A 15,748-nucleotide genomic window follows, 5' to 3' on the forward strand; every position below is an offset into this window, starting at 1 on the left:
GCGAGAGCATAAAATTAGTGAATACAAGTTCACGTAGGTAGAAAAACTACTGATGGTTTTCCCATCTGACAGCAGAGACTCAATAGAAGAACAAGGCAGAGGTGGAAAATAAAGTCGTCAATGCAGCTGGGACATTGGATATTTGCCAATATGTTGATTACCCATTGTATATGAGGTTAGTAATGGGATCATCTGATAGACACCTCTCCATTACTAACCTGTGGGCTTGATGTTCGCTGCCATAAAACAGTTGACCCCACAACAACTTGCCACTGCACCAGGTCAAGTGGGAAGAGCCAGGCAAAGCGCCATCCAATAAATGCGCCTTTTTGTGAGCTGGCTGCAGGCTACTATTTTTAGACTGGGGGGAGCAATATTCTGTCTGATTTAACTTGGCTGGTTGTTAAAAATAAGGGGTATCCCACGCTATTTTTTAATTATTTATTTAAATCATTTAAAAAATGCCATGGGGATCGCTCTATTCTTGACAACCAACCATGTTAAAGCTGACAGCTGAGGGTTGCAACCCACAGCTATCAGTTTTGCCTGAGCTGGTTGTCAAAAATAAAAGAGACCCTATGTATTTATTTATTTATTTATAGCATAGGTGCTGGCTGATATTCCCATCAGTGGCACCTGCTCTTGCTGTTATCAGCAACAGCAGGCATAGGCTGATTGGAGTAGTACTCTCCCATCAGCTGACCATAGCTAACATCAATCAGAGTCCGTGTTTGCCATGCTGTCATACAAATGGCAGCATGGCAAACAATGGATGCTCAGGCCCCCCACTCATCTTAATGGGGTATTGGTTCAGGTTCAGGTACCATTCTGGAACCCGAACCAAACTTTTTTTTAACTGTTCAGCCGAACCCTCTGGGCCAGAACATCCATGGCTTTGCTCATCACTTGTCACCTGGCCATGTACCTTAATGCAGTGTCATTTTTATAAGCTTGTTGTTACCTCCTCTCTGTTGATGCCCACCAAAGTGGGGTGCCACTGGTGGGGGTTGTCGGCCTTGGAAACCCCAAAGTCACAACAGCTCTAATTCTGGCGAGCTAGCGAAAGGGTGAGACTTTGTATTTTGCACCATGCTGTGTATTTGCTGAGACTAGACTACATGTTATTGTCTGTTGATGGTTCAATAAAGTATTAACACACTGTTTTTACACTCACCCTGTATTTTCTAAGTAGTATTCTGCCCATGGGAAATGAGTGCAAGCATTCAGTAGGATGAGCTCTGGTCCATGCTGTCTTTCTAAAGACAGCCGGGTCAGCGGGCTAGAGCACCCACTGACCCTTGTTTCTCCACAATGTCAACCAAAACACTGACAACTCCAGCATGATCCAAATTCCATAGGGCAGCAAAACAGTCACTCACTGAGAGGAGTGCAATAGAAGTATAGCGTGCACTCTTGTCCAATAACGAGGTGCAGGTGTAATGGACCAATAGGTCCTAATCCTAGAATAGTCTAATTCACCACACACTCAGATTTCATGCAAATAAATGTCCATTCTATTATAAATAGAATATGTGGGAGCCAAACAAGAATATCTATTATATAAAGCTCAAGTGTGTGTATGTACAGTATGTATGTACAGTATGTATGCATGTATGTCCGGGATTGGCATCCGCACTGTCGCAGCTACAGCCACAAAATTTGGCACAGTCACACGTCTGGACCCCGAGAGCGTCCTAGGCTATGTTGTGATGTGAAATTTTAACCCCGCGCATTCCAATTCACCAAACAATTTTGCCCCTATCTACATAATGGGGAAAAAGTGTGTGTGTGTCAAGTCCCGCCCCTCATGATGTCATAATGGTTGCCATGGCAGCGCTGATGTCATCATAGGTTTCAAGCCCCGCAGCTCATTATGATGTACTAATGGTTGACTATGGGATGGAGGATGTGTGATGGGTATATGGGCACTGGAGTATGGGATGGAGGATATGTATGATGGGTATATGGGCACGGGACTATGGGATGGAGGATGTGTGATGAGTATATGGGCACTGGACTATGGGATGGAGGATATGCATGACGGGTATATGGGCACACGACTATGGGATGGCGGATATGTATGATGGGTATATGGAGACAGGACTATGGGATGGAGGATATGTATGATGGGTATATGGGCATGGGACTATGAGATGAAGGATGTGTGATGGGTATATGGAGATGGGACTATGGGATGGAGGATGTGTGATGGGTATATGGGCACTCGACTGTGGGATGGAGGATATGTATGATGGGTATATGGGCACGGGCCTACGGGATCGTGGATATGTATGATGGGTATATGGGCATGGGACTATGGGATGAAGAATATGTATGATGGGTATGTGGGCATGGGACTATGGGATGGAGGATGTGTGATGGGTATATGGGCACTCGACTATGGGATGAGGATAGGCATGTTGGGTATATGGGCACGGGACTAAGGGATGGAGGATAAATATAATTTGTTATAACTATCCACAGTTAGTTACTATGCCCGGGCAGCGCCGGGCTCTTCAGCTAGTATAGCATATAGCAGAAGCGATATAAACAAGACGTTTCGGCTCAGCCAGAGCCTTTATCACTTTATCGCTTAATCCAGAGTTGGATCTTTGCATAAGGTGCAGAGAAGAATAGAACTCCCCCAAGAAAAGATGCCCAAGAGAGGTGGCTGGTCATATGTTGTTGAAGAGCGGCGCTCCCGCGCCTGGCTGCAATGGTGCCATTGGGTGAAATATGAAAACAAGCTCTGTGGTTGAAATTATTAATCGGCTTCTGTGGGGGTACTGTGCCCCAGGTCTGTGAGTGAAATTTTTGGACTGCCAGTAACAAGCATCAGTCTCTGTGGGGGCACTGTTAAGATTTATTTTTATGTAATTTGTTTACTTGCTGTTTTACTATGATTGCTATGGTGACAGAACCCATTAAAGTCAATTCCCTTTCCACATATGTTTGCAGGACAATTGTACTGCTCTTACCAACATTTTTCTTCCTTTTACAGCCCCCCTAAAGCCTGTTTCACACTTTCGTTTTTGACCATCAGTCAAAATCCGCCAGTTTTTTAAAAAAACGGATCCGCCATTTTTTTTTGCGGATCCGTTTTTTTCCCCATTGAGTTGCATTACTGACTTGACGGATGGCCATCCGTTGGATCCGTTTTTTTGCGGATCCGCCAAATTTTTTTTGTCCGCCGACATGCCTGGACGGACCATGCAACTTTTTTTGCTGCAGGATAAAACATCGCATCGCATTCCGCCCAATGTTAACCCATGGGGCAGATCATATCACCGTTTATTTTCTCAGCTGTATTCGGCGTGCTTGTAAAATTGCAGTATGCTGCGATTGTCACAGAGACTTGGCCGAGACTCACCAATGCAAGCCTATGGGTGTGAGAAAAAAAATCGCACAGCACTCTGACAATGCGAATGCTGTCTAATTTTTATGCACCGGTGTCCTTTGAAAAGCCGGCAATTATGCATATCCTTTGTTGGTTACTAATTATAGGGGGACCCTACATCATTTTTTTTTCGTATCCCCCATTTTAATAGCCAGTAAAGGCTAAATATACAGTTGTGAGCTGATATTAATAGCTTGGGAAGCTCCATGTGTATTACCCGCTTCCCAGGCTATAAACATTGGCCTCCAATTGTCGGCAGTGGTCATGTTAGATCCCATGGTAGAAGAGTAAGTGAGTAGACCGTCAATGAACATGAGTATCAGTACTGAGAAATGGAGGGGGTCTGGTGATGTATATATATTAATTTTTTTAAAGCTAGTTTTAGGGTAGCATAATTTCATTCCTGTATGTGTATTATGACCACAACTTCAGTCCTGATCATGGGTCTAATGACTTGAACTAAAAGCTTCTTAAAGATCTATAAAGCTGTCAGTCTGAGCCACTAGATCCATGGTTGGCCATGATTTATGGCTATAAAACAGGAGCACAAATGTACCCGTTATATGGTAAATTTGGCCTTACTTTGTATCTACTCGCTTTCTGCTGGGCTGCAGACAGGAATAATCTGTCCAGGTGCAGAAATTTAAGGGATTTAAATTTATATCCACATTCAATTACAGTAGTTGAACTTCCTTTTAAAGTTCCACAGGGATAGCAGAGCCTTATGGCGTGACAGGTGTTTTCCTCTTTGGCTTCCTGTTGGGTCCGTTCCATTTATTAGATTATTGTTCAGTAGAGATCCCTAAATTTAGACTCAAGTTTACAAATGTTAATGGTAACATTGGAAATATAGCATTTGATTTTCTGCTGCAAAACAATATTAAATAGAATAGTTTAGTTTATTAGAATAGCTAGGGGCAGAATATATGAGATTTATAGGTCCTACGTTGTCCTGACCCCCTCACTGGAAGAAAAAAAAACAATAATGGAACTGAGAAAATGAAATCTACTTTCAAAGACTAGTAGTGTGCCATGATAACATGAGCCACTTGGAGGTTTACATAGTAATGCACCACATGCTGCTACAATTGAAATGGCGCCTGTTATGGGAATATACAGTGGCCACTCTCACATCTACACCTTCATAGACCTCGATGCCTATGTGAATATATAGAATCTGGAAAGCTCCTAATTTAGCAGTTCCTATTTATTTATTATGCCTGTGTATATGGTGCCAACATATTCCACAGTGCTTTATAGACCTTATCCCATTGGAGATCACAATACTGCTAATTGTGCCATGCTACGTCAACTTATATACCTTGTATTGGAGCCGCTGTGCTAATCAGTTCGTGTTTGAACATTCAGTATGAAAAACAAGTTTTCATGCATCAGTTGTTTAAAGGGAATTTGTCACGTCGGATAACGCTATATATGTGCTGGGGACACTTTTGGATGGTGTGCACTGTCCCTCTAAGAAGGAGGGAGTGCACACCCTAAGCACAGTGCACTAGTTTATGCAAGCAGTGTGCAGATTATAGGGGGGAAGGAAGTGTAGGACAGGGGACGCCATGGTGAGTGAGTTTGTGTCCCTTCGAAGGGAGGGGAGAATCGTGCAAGGATGCAGGCTCTACATGAGTGTTGACATAAAATGTAAGAACACAAGGCGATATAAAATGATAAAATGTAAGAACACAAGGCGATATAAAATGACATAATATAAGAAGTAGGAAATTGGCCATGTTGTTACCTGAAACATCATGGAGCTTCAAAAAATTGATATACAAAAATACTATGACAGGCGTACTGCATTATTTGCTAGGAACATTCTCATCATTTGTCTTTTCTTTAGTGCTTCAAGGCCACTAATTTAATAAAGCGCTACTGTAGTGCACAGCCTTGTTTTCATAGACTTGTTTAATATCAGATCCTTATCAAGGTCTCCGTGCCCTGCATTGCAAAAGATTAAGGTACAATTGTACAAATTAAGGCTGGAATCACGAGTGGTTTATAACTTAAACTTTGGAGTGATTACAAAAATAAGAGGTACAATATATATCTCTCTGTCAACCTGGCTATAATAATAATAATAGAGAAGCAGTTAGAACTAGGTAAGACAACATCATCCACTATACATGCTGGGATGTAAGGGAAAAGGAAGTTCCAGCACTTATAATGCAGGCAAAATACAGATGAGGAAGAACTACATTGTTAAAAATAGTGAATGACAAGTTACAGATCTTGAGAATCAGGACAATTCCTGGACATATTATACAGCTATGTGCGCCAAAAAGATTTTTATCTTGTTGGGAAAAATTGTAACAGAACCACAATTCTACAGGACAGGAATGCTTCATGTAAACAACCATTACCCTTCCTGCACTTATGATCCCAACCAAGACTAAATTAGAAAATAAGTACAGCATAAAAGTCAAGAAAATAGAGTTGTTAGTATCTCTGTAAAAGTAGTGTAAGGCTGAATTCACACATCTGACCGGTAGAATGTCTCCTGACCCAAACTCAACAGCCCATAGGAATATACAGTAAGACTGTCAAGGTCAGGTGAAGAGACTGCAGCCAGTTCGTGGATCTTCAGGTCCGTACTCCGATGTGTGAGTCCCACTGAATAGATGTAACACACTTTTATGATACTGTACATTTTCTACTTTATTAATTTAACTCTCCAAACTCCTCATTTGTGTGGTCATGATTAAAGAGGATTTATGATTTCTACACAACCAAGAAATTAGTGAATATTTATCAGGAAATTGATTTAATTCCTACCGAATTCTTTCACGGTAAGGCCGATGTCACACATAATGTATAAAAAAATCGGTCCGTTTTTCACGGATGAGAATCGCATCAATGTTTCGTGAACTGTGATCTGTATGTCATCCGTGTGCAATGCTTGGATGCGATTTCCTCGCATCAATGTATCCGTGTGACATCCATGTGGCATCCGTATAACGAGATTTTCTTGCAACCATGCAAAATGGACATATAACGGTTGCTAGGCCTGAAAATCATTTAAATCCTAATCAACAACCCTATTTATTGCCTCTACAACAGGTGGCACCCTCCAATCTTTGCATTTAGAGTCCGTGCTTGTGTTGGCGTATTTCTGCTTTGTGTCATACATGTCAGACAGACTTACCTTCAACACCACTGTGCCACTGCTCAACACCACTGCTTTACAACTGGGTTTTGTCGCGACGTTTTGGGGAGCCATACCCAGTGATTATGGATCCAAGGAGGCGGAGATGAATGTGGGTCCATCCGTTTTTGAGGCATCGGCTCACTAAAGGCCATTTCCACCGTCTCTATGCATCTCTGCGTACCCATCCTGACAAGTTCTTCCAGTATTGTCAGATGAGCCTTACCACCTTTGACATTCTGATGGAGATAGTGCGCCCTCAGAACACCTTTAAGAACACCAGGAAGCGCAAGTGTATTTCTAAAGAGGAGCGCCTTCTACTTACGTTACGGTATGTATTCATCCTCTATGTTGATGATGTATCAAACAGCCTTGTTTATTTAATACCCTCATCCCTTACTTTTTGTGTTCCTTGTTTTATATGTGGAGAATACAACAATTGGACATTTAGAATATATTCTGGTATTATGTAGAGCAAAGCCATTGCATGTAGTTTATTTTTCTAAAGGCATGGCTTATTAGCTACTGACTCAAACTTTTAAGAATGAGTAAACTTCTTTTTTGGTGGAATGTATTCTCATTTTGTTATATTTTTCTGTTTACTTTTAGCTTCCTTTCCACTGGCCTTTCCTATGCAACACTGCATCTGAAATTTTTAATAGGAAAATCCACCATGTCTGGCATTGTCTGGACTACGTGCTCCGAAATATGGTCCCGACTACATCAAGTGGTCATGCCAGAGCCCAAAATGGTTGCGGATAGCCCGTGGATTTGGGGAGATGTGCCAGTTTCCCAACTGTATTGGAGCCCTAGATGGAAAGTACATCCGTGTGCGTAAGCTGCCGAACTCAGGGTCCCAATTTTATAATTATAAACAGTATTTTTCTGTAGTGCTGTTGGCCCTAGTTGACAGTGGCTACAGGTTTATAATAGTTGATATTGGGGCCTATAGAAGAACTGGAGACTTCAGAGTCTTCGATTCTTCCATTATGGGTAGGCAGCTGCGCAATAATGAGTTGGACCTGCCACCCCCATGTCACCTACCAGGGTCCACTATGGAAGGTGTACCTTATGTGATGGTTTCAGATGAGGCCTTTCAATTAAGCCATCACATCATAAGACCCTATCCCTGTAGAACCCTGGACCACAGGCGCAGAATATTTAACTTACGCCTATCCCGCTCGCGATGACTGGTGGAGTCTGCCTTTGGCATTCTTTGTGCAAATTGTCGTGTCGTGCACTCAGCCATTCAACTGAGTGAATCTAATGTGAATGAGGTGATTAAATCGTGTGTGATCCTTCACAATTTTTTACAAGAATACTTGACTGCTCCTCATCTGATGGTGATGTGTGACGGACTCAGCTCCTGCTGAGCCCATTTTTTGAGTGGACCCTCTGGGTCGTGGCACCCACCCACCGAGGGCGAGCTGACCTTGTGAGAATCCACCCCCTATACAGGGAGTGTCAGGGGCAAGACCAAGGGGGTGAGCCACCACGACTGCTGGGACCAGACGGCCGGCTCAGGGGACACTAGACGAGTGTCTGATGACAAGGACGAGCAGGAAGCAAGACGAGACTAGACGTAGGTGTAAGGTATCTTCATTAGAATAACACAAGATCACATACAGAGAAAACAAGCAAAACGTGCAAGGTGCGCGCGTGGGCACGCCAAGGTCCATAACATGGTACGTGCCAGATGGCACGCCTAGGCACAGGTAATGGCATGATGGCATCGGACTCCGGACTGCTGGCAAACCGACAGGGTCCAGGGATCAGGCTGCGGACGTCAGCTCCGGACATCAGGCCGTAGTCATCTGGTTCCGGACCTCTGGCAACGGTCGGCAGGTTCCGGGCATCCGGCAGGCAAACCAGGGTTCAGGCAAGGAGGCACGACAGATATCCAAGCAGGTTGCGTGTTTAGGGAACACGCCAAGGTCCAAGGCTAGGTGCGTGTGTAGGGGACATGCCAGGGTCCAAGGCTAGGTGCGTGTGTAGGGGACACACCAGGGTTCAAGACTAGGTGCGTGTGTAGGGGACACGCCAGGGTTCAAGACTAGGTGCGTGTGTAGGGGACACGCCAGGGTTCAAAGCGAGGTGCGTGTGTAGGGGACACGCCAGGGTTCGCAAACGAGACAGGGTGCGTGTGTAGCCACGCCAAAGCATAGAATAAGACAGAGTGCGTGTAGAGACACGCCAAGGTACAAGACAGAGTGCGTGTAGAGACACGCCAAGGTACAAGACAGAGTGCGTGTAGAGACACGCCAAGGTACAAGACAGAGTGCGTGTAGAGACACGCCAAGGTACAAGACAGAGTGCGTGTAGAGACACGCCAAGGCACAAGACAGGGTGCATGTAGAGACACGCCAGGGTTCAGAGCAGGGCTGCGTGCTAGGAGCTACGCAGGGACGCACACCTCACTGGCCAATGCACACGGCTGTAACGCCAGCACGAGGCACGACTAAGGCACAGGAGGGGGCAAAGGAACCTTCGTGCTAGGAGCCACGCCAGGTTCAGGGCAGGGTGCGTGCTAGGAGCCACGCCAGGGTTCAAGGCAGGGTGCGTGCTAGGAGCCACGCCAGGGTTCAAGGCAGGGTGCGTGCTAGGAGCCACGCCAGGGTTCAAGGCAGGGTGCGTGCTAGGAGCCACGCCAGGGTTCAAGGCAGGGTGCGTGCTAGGAGCCACGCCAGGGTTCAAGGCAGGGTGCGTGCTAGGAGCCACGCCAGGGCACAAGGAAGGGCTGCGTGCTAGGAGCCACGCAGGGGGCACGCCACACTGGCCAGTACACACGGCTGTACACAAACACGTGGCATTTACCACGGCACAGGAGACGGCCAAGGGGAACCCACGCCGGGGTTCAATGCAAGGACAAGGCAGGGAACAAGGCAAGGAATACAGGCAGAAACAGAGCCAGGTCAGAGAGAGGACAGAGTCTAGCAGCGGAGCGTAGGCAGAAGCCCAGAGCCGGGCCAAGGGAAGACCTTGGGACTAGACAAAGAAACGAGCACTAAGGAGAGGAGAAATGGTGCGTGTGCCAGGGAGCACTACAGAGCACCATAGGAGAGAGCGAGGCAGAGCAAGCAAAGACTGAGACCATAGGGAGGAACACAAAGCAAGGAATAGCAAGGCAGAGAACACAGGGAGGACTACAAGTCAAAGCATAGCAAAAGCAAGACATGGCAAAACAGGCGAGGCAGAGAACAAAGGAAGGACTACAAGTCAAAGCATAGCTAAGGCGAGACATAGCAAAACAGACTAAGACAAAGAACAGCAGAAGGACTACAAGGCAAAGCAAGGCAAAGACAAACATGGCACGAGAGACAACACAAGACATGGCACAAGACAAGAGGCGGAATACGAGCACGGAGCATGTGCAGAGACGCACTACAGAGCAAAGTGCAAGGGCACAGAATAGAGGGAGCAACCCCACAGACCCAGAGCCTTGCAGGGAAGCAACACAATAATCAGGCCCTGAGCATAGGAAGAGGCGGCCTGATATAGGGCATAGCACCTCCTCCTCCAGGTCAGGACCAGGGGAGAACTTCCGGATTCTAGACATGACGAGATGATAGCAGAACCAGACAGTGCAGGATCTTAGGAAACGTCACATGATCAGGGTTTCAGACATGACGAGATGATCACCGAACCAACCAGTGCAGGATCCTAGGAAGAACACATGATCCGGGATTCTAGACATGACGAGATGATTGCAGAACCAGACAGTGCAGGATCTTAAGAAACATCACATGATCAAGGACTCCAGACATGACGAGAAGATCACAGAAGGCAGAGCAGAAACGCAGGGATCCTGCAGCTCAGACATGAGGTGAGTCTGCACACAGCTCTAGCGAACATGCAGGACAGCAGACAAAACATGCGCATGCACATCGCTCCAGGAGTTCTTGAGACAAACAGACATGGCAGACATGGCGGACGTGACATGATGAAGTTGAGTTGTCAAATGTTGTGAGGCCTATTACACATGTGATACCTCCCAGTTGTCAGCCCTCTGGACTAAAAGTGCGGGATGTGTTGACAAAATACTTTGCTTCATGAGAGGGAGCTACTCCATGGCAAGATAATGCTGTTTCTATGTTGTAAATTTGAATTATGTGTTGAATTAAAAATCATGCTTATGTTTGAAGAGTGTGTTGTGTTTCCCTTATAATGTGTAAACTGTGTAAATCAGAAGATGACCATTATCGCCATTAAATTTAATCCAAACAGTGATTTGCAAAACCAAAAATACCATATTATTAGCACATGGCTTTTTTGGCCAATCAAACTGGGCCATCAAAGTAATAAAAACTTAGCATAAGATAAACAAAAATATTACAATCACATCTTTTGAATAAAAAATAAACAAAACAAAATTATAAGTTATGGTATGTTGGGGGTGGTGATGGCGGGAAGGCAGCTTGAGCTGTTTGCTGCATTTGAGGCCCAACTTGTCCTTCACCTTGTGGGTTTACATAATCAGCCCCAGGATGGTGTATCTGGCCAGGATCCTGTGTTAGAGGAACGAAATGGGATAAGGGATACTGTTGTGGATACTCCTGGGTAGTTGGGTACCCATGTGGTTCATAACCCACAATATGGCCATGTCGACAATACCCTTATTGGGCAGGTGCATTATAGGCTGACCTTTGGTCCTGGGTAGGCCAATGTAGGGTTGGGGGTATTTGGCTGTGGTGTTGGCACCGGGGGAGGAGGTGGCTCAGATACTGATTGTGCTTGCACTTGTGTTATTGGTGGCATTTGAAGCTGATTACTGTTGGACAGCTGCCACCGTTCCAAAAATTAAAATACCATGTTGGGGTTATTTGGGGGTGTGCAGGCATCTATCAATATCTGAATAGCTCCTTGGGCATAGGCTTCCTCAGCATCATCGTGGGCAGCCCTGACCACATAGTTTAAGACCCCGGTATTAATATGCCTCCTGGTGTCAGAGGCTGTAATGTCTCTCCTGCGTCGGGCTCAGTGTGGGATGACAGCAGGCTGGGGTGAGGTCTCCAGAGGCACGGAAGGGCTGCTGCTGTTTCCTTGGTCCTCCTCTGGATGTTTCTCCTGTTGTGCTGATGCCAGTGCTGGTGCTGGTGGTGCTGGTGGGTGGATGCAGCTGGAAGGTGCAGTAGATGGACCAGCCACCTCTTCACCTTCCCCGACTGGATCGACAGGGGCCTCGGAGTCAGAAGCTGTCTCCCTCTCAGTTAGGTTTGACTGCGTGCTGTTTTTATGTAAAAAAAAAAATGTAGATGTGACCCTAACAGCATGTGTAAAATGTGGTGTGATGCATGCACTTACGGTCTCATATCCAGAGCGGGAGCCAGAAAAGAAAGCCTATCAAAGTATTTGTACCTCGTTTTCGTCGGTGCTGCATCCCCACTCCTGGCCCGTTGCTGACATTCCCGACGGTACTGGTTCCTGATGCTGCACCAGCATCTCATGACATCAGTCACTGCAACGTAACATACCAAAAAATTGGCACATTAAAAATATGTTTTTAGAATCTCAAATGTAGTTTATACAGTCACATGCTGCCTGATACTTTGAAAGTTTTAACACAGAAATATGCCACATATTCTACACAAAACATCACATGATTTTGGGGTCTGATGGTAACATGTGTTACTTTGCTCAATAATATTAAAAGATTGTACTTACTAATTTGCAGCTGGGCCTCAAGAGGTTTGTCCTCATAGTCAGGGAACATCTGGACACATATCCTCCGCCATGCTGCCTCCTTTCATGCCCAGTCCACATAATGGGAGTCCCTCTGATCCCATAGATCTGGCCTCTCTTGTACCAGAACTATGAGTATCTCAACATTGAGATATGTTGACATGATAGTGGACTCCATGGAGTCATGCTTCCTGTTTTTTTGTTGAGCATCCCAAGCTAATTAGCATGCCAAAGCTTCCTGATAATGGATGATTCAATTTCCTGTCACCTGGAGAAGTATTGCATATTTCTCGCAAGTCACACGCATGGTCCGTGTGTAATCCGTTCTTTTCTCGCACCCATAGACTTGCATTGGTGAGTCTTGGCCGTAATACGGTGCAAACCGCAGCATGCTACGATTTGTCTTGCACGTATAATACGGCCGAGAAAAAAACGGATGATGGGAGCTGCCCCATAGATTAACATTTGTCCGGGTGCTATGCGATTTTTTATCGCATATCACTCGTCTGTATTTCTCTCTAGTGTGATGCCAGCCTTAGTCCAGTATCTATGGCATTTACAGGTGCTTCTCACAAAATTAGAGCATCATCAAAAAGATAATTTCAGTTCTTCAATACAAAAAGTGAAACTCATATATTATGAGTGTGCAATGACTGCCTCCTGGACATCTGTCAAGTCAGCAGTCTTCCCCATGATTGTGGATCCTACTGAAACAGACTAAGGGACTGTTTTAAACGCTTAGGAAGCCTTTGCAAGTGTTTTTTGCTAATTATTCTAAGTTACTAGGATAATGACTTTTGGGTTTTCAATGGCTGTAAGCCATAATCATCAACATTAACAGAAATAAACACTTGAAATAGATCACTCTGTTTGTAATGACGCTATATAACATATGAGTTTCACTTTTTGTTTTGAAGAACTGAAATAAACTTTTTGATGATACTCTAATTTTGTGAGAAGCATCTGTATATATGAATTAATTGAAATCATAGAATCATAGAATCATAGAGTTGGAAGGGACCTCCTGGGCCATCTGGTCCAACCCCCTGCTCAAAGCAGGTTTCGCTAAATCATCCCAGTCAGATGTCTGTCCAGCCTCTGTTTGAAGACTTCCATTGAAGGAGAACTCACCACTTCTCGTGGCAGCCTGTTCCACTCATTGATCACTCTGTCAAAAAGTTTTTTCTAATATCTAATCTGTGTCTCCTCCCATTCAGGTTCATTCCATTGCTTCTAGTCTTTCCTTGTGCAAATGAGAATAAAGTTGATCCTTCTACAATGTGACAGCCCTTTAGATATTTGTAGACAGCTATTAAGTCTCCTCTCAGTCTTCTCTTTTGCAATGACCTGAAGATAGAGGCTCTGTCAGGAAAGATAAACCAATTTAGTTCTAATTCTGGTATTTTTGTTCCTTTGCATGTTACTGTTACAGAGACGATATTGAGAGAAACGACCACAGTGTGTTTCCTTTCCGAGCGCGGCCCTCTGATCTGACGGTATAATAAAGACAGATAAGCCCTAGCCTACGTGGTTTAACTTTTCATTCAGCCTGTGATGATATATTAATTATTATCAAAGCATACTTCTGAAATAGGATTTAATTGTGCTTGTGATCTGGCACCCGAACAAGAAACTTTCCCTGTAATACCACTTTATTAGGGATTAGTGGAAGTTCAGAGCTGCATACTTTAGGTCATATTTAAGGGCAGAAACTATTTTATAAAATCATTTCTTGGCCTTAATAAAATTTACATATCTGGAATAGGTTTACTGGCTCTTTCTTCAAGTGGTTACTGCATTTTAGAAAATCTCCTTCTCTTGCTCACAAATACAGGGCGTTTAGCTTTGAAAGAAATTGCTTGGCAAATTATTTAGGAAACCAAAGTTTATTGTGTATTTTTCCCTAATTCACAAGGTGTTAGTGCATTTACTGTCTAAAAGTGTGTGTGATTTGGCAGAGACTTATACCCTTCATGATATTATTAATATCCAGAGGAAGCCTGCTTCACTACATTTAACAGCTTTCTCCGGCATTGATGTACCAGTTAGGTTTATTAATTCACTCAATACAATTAATGCAAAAATACAGACCCTCTTCCAGGAGCTCATAGACAGTAGTGGATGGTTACCACAAAACTGATTACCATAAAGCACGATAGCCAACATGGCATTCAATGTTTCAACACCTTAATAGACAAGGTAGGATTATGGAAAGGGCATTAAGGACACAGTTGCGCACCTGTCTAGACTCCAAGGTCGGGCTCCGCTTCCTTCGCCTGTAGCCACTGCCCTTTGCTGTGTTTTAAGCTGAGTTTCACAAGTTGCTTTGTGTACCTCACTGACTTCATCATCCAAGACCTTTTAAGATCCACTTCGACACACATTTGGTGTCTGTGTATTGAGTTAATGGTGTTCAGTTGCAGTTTGTTTTGGAGTTTATCACCATCCAGTTTCTTCTGTTACTAGAATTTCCTCAGACTTCAGGTGATTTCTATAACATGCTTCTATTGGTCCATAAACCAGCTGATTGACCCATCATTTGTTGTAAGCCCTACAAACTGCTTCACATTATGTACAATCATCTATTCAAGTTCCTATAGTTTCTTCAACCAGCTTCTACTGTTCCACAAGTCATTAAATTAACCCATTATTTGCTAACTGCTGATTAACCTGCCATCTTCTACTTACTGATTAACCCATCGTCTGCTGTAAGCTTTACAAACCTCTACCTAGAGGCTTTCCACATTACACTGCAGTCATCTTATACAGTTTGTACATTCTGCATCTACATTCCTGTGGCTTTCAGTGTGTCATGCTCCACTTGTCTGCCTGCCAATCAGCATAGCCTGTTGTCCAGGTTTTCTCCATGTCACATTTCATCAAGCAAACCCAGCTTTCTTGACATCGCCCTGTTTTTATTTTCACTCTGATTTGTGACTTCATGAATTCACCTCACCAGGTGAGACCAACAGGCACATGATCCAGGACCCCCACCAAATTTGCCAAGGATGTTTTTTTGAATAGTTTACATCCTGCCTTGCACTGGGCCTCCATTTCTCAGTAAAATAGAGGTTGTTTGATACCAATCCCATTCTGACAAGAAAAAGTGGAGACATGTACATGTGGCTCTGAATATTTTGAAATCTAAGGTAATCACTTGCTCAGCTAGTTCCATGACTCCCATATGAGGGTATTGGTGTCCTCTAGTGATGACCAAACATGCTCGTTACTTGAGATTTCCGAGCATGCTCGGGTGTTCTCCAAGTATTTTGGGCGCGCTTGGAAATTATGCCTGAGTCACCGTAGCTGCTAGACAGCCTGAAAATATGTATTCAGGCTGTCTAGCATCCACAAATCATGCAGCTACAGGGACTTAGACATAATTTCCGAGCACATCCAAAATACTTGGAGAACACCCAAGCATGCTCAGAAATCTCTAGGAACGAGCACGTTTACTCATCACTAGTGTCCTCTTCTCCTGTGGGTGGTTACTCTAAATAGTTACGTGGTCTGAGTTT

The 15,748-nt window shown here is 44.4% G+C and overlaps 1 protein-coding gene across 2 annotated transcripts in view; it reads left to right on the forward strand.

Annotated features, from left to right (window-relative positions):
- Positions 1-15,748, forward strand: part of CUNH8orf34 (chromosome unknown C8orf34 homolog) — a 967,955-nt gene that overhangs the window by 525,373 nt on the left and 426,834 nt on the right. The window lies entirely within an intron of this gene.

This window comes from Dendrobates tinctorius, unplaced genomic scaffold (genome assembly GCF_039654945.1).
Source record: "Dendrobates tinctorius isolate UK_male_01 unplaced genomic scaffold, ASM3965494v1 ptg000082l, whole genome shotgun sequence".
Classification (NCBI taxonomy): Eukaryota; Metazoa; Chordata; class Amphibia; order Anura; family Dendrobatidae; genus Dendrobates; species Dendrobates tinctorius.